Source organism: Lipotes vexillifer, unplaced genomic scaffold (assembly GCF_000442215.2).
Source record: "Lipotes vexillifer unplaced genomic scaffold, Lipotes_vexillifer_v1.1 scaffold168, whole genome shotgun sequence".
Classification (NCBI taxonomy): domain Eukaryota; kingdom Metazoa; phylum Chordata; class Mammalia; order Artiodactyla; family Lipotidae; genus Lipotes; species Lipotes vexillifer.
Window position 1 is genome coordinate 2,139,705 of NW_006773947.1, and position 2,220 is coordinate 2,141,924.

Genomic DNA, 2,220 nt, shown 5'->3' on the forward strand with positions numbered 1-2,220 from the left:
TTTGGGAGCTGCACTGGAGAGAGCAAAGAGTGCAGACCCTCTCCCCTGCCTTGCACACTAGACAAAAATGAATAGTCTCCGAGGACACTAAGGTTTTATTCAAGACAGGGAAGAGACAGGGCAGGCTGTGGGAACAAGGGAAGTTTATTCATCCTGAGTTGGAGTTCCAGGTTAGAACAGAGTTTGTGGGTTAACAATTTTAATGGTTGTGTGTCAACGGTTAATGTATATACCTGATGCCACCAACTATGTGCTCCTTAAAAAGGACAATAGAAATTTACAATACTTACCGTTTACATTTACAAATATTATTAATAGGAAAAATGGGGTTTACCAACGACAGCATGTTATTGTATGTTATCTGTTTAGTCCTATGCTATTTAACAGTGAGTTCTTGAATGGTGTAACGGCCATTTTCCTGTGAAGTGGAATAAGCACAATGTTTAAAAGATTTAGTTCCAGTTTTTACTCCTATCATCTCTGTTGATAAACTCACTGGTGATCAACAGAGATGAAGCTATTCTAGGATTTGCACTGCCTCAGCATGTGGAATCAGCAGATTCTTCAGTCTCTAAAGGGAACAGAAATAAAGCTCCTTAGTCTTTATTATTGAAATTAGTTAAGTCTATTTTGCAAGTACCTGTTTCAGGCAATCAACAAATATTTACTAACTGCCTAGGATATTCCTAAAGTCCTGTGGGAGAAAAAAAGAACTGTGAGATATGGTTGGAGAGATAACATACTCACATAACAACATTGAATGATAATACAAAACTTCTGTCTCGAAAGTGTGCATGATTAATTGCCACATGACAGCTATAGACAACAAATGTTTCAGGATTCATTGTGGGTTGATGAGATGTGGAAAGGCTTCACGGAAGAGGTATTACCAAATTGGACCACGAAGTTTGGAGAGAAGCTATAAAGCTAGTTTAGCTGGAAGGAACAGTATAAGACTAGTATAAGGATAGGAAAGTCCATTATATGTTTAGTGATGACTCAGTATTTTCATAAGGTTTCTAGAGTGGGATGTTATGGATATAGGTCAGTTAGGTTCAGTTGGGACACAGTGGTTTTTGAACGTTATGCAACCCAGTGCCATTTTCTTTCTTTCTTTCTTTCTTTTGGCCAAGCTGTGGGGCTTGTGGGAGCTTAGTTCCCCAACCAGAGATTGAACCCAAGCCCTTGGCAGTGAAAGCCAAGACTGCTAACCACTGGACTGCTAGGGAATTCCCCACTGCCATTTTCTAATAACAAATATTTTGTTTTGTTCTCTTTACTGCACATTATTTTTTTTAAATTGATGTAATGTTCTGACTATAAAGGGTAAACAAAAGGCGAATAATTTTTAATAAAATACATGTACTTGATTCCACTTAGATAAGGTATCCAAAGTAGTAGAAAGAAAGTAGAATGGTGGTTCCCAGGAGCTGGGAGAGCAGGAAAAGAGGAGTTGTTCAGTTGGTATAGAATTTCAGTTTAGCAGGATGCAAAAGTTCTAGAAATCTGTTGCACAACAATGTGCATGTAATTAACACTACTATACACTTAAAAATGGTTATATAACAAATTATATGTTGTATATTTTTAATACAATAAAAATGTGAACTTGAATATGTAAGTATGTCTAAGAGTGGATTTCTTTTCATTTGGTTTGCTCAGGATTCACTGTATCTGAGGATTCATGCCTTACATTAGTTCTGGGAAAAAATGCCTCTCATGTTCTATGTATTCTCTTTTTACTGAATTCTTTTTTTTTTTTGGCTGAGTCAGGTCTTAGCTATGGCATGCGGGCTCTCTCGTTGAGGCATTCAGACTCAGTAGTTGTGGTGCATGGGCTTAGTTGCTCCGTGGCATGTGGGATCTTAGTTCCCCGACTAGGGATCAAACCCGCATCCCCTGCGTTGGAAGGCGGGTTCTTTACCACCGTACCACCAGGGAAGTCCTTGAATTCATCTTAAATAGAATTAGACCTGCTCATTCTGTCCACCGTGACTCTTAACCACATTTTCATATTTTCCGTATCTTTGTTTCTTTGTACTGTGTGCTTTTTAGTGAAGTAAAATACACATACAAAGTAATACATACACAACTATATGAATATTGCAAAGTGAGCACATCATGGAACCATCAGGAAACAGAATAGTACCAGCACTCCAGAGCTACCCCTCATGGCCACTTCCAATCCTAGCACTCTCAAGGATTGTCATTAACCTCTTT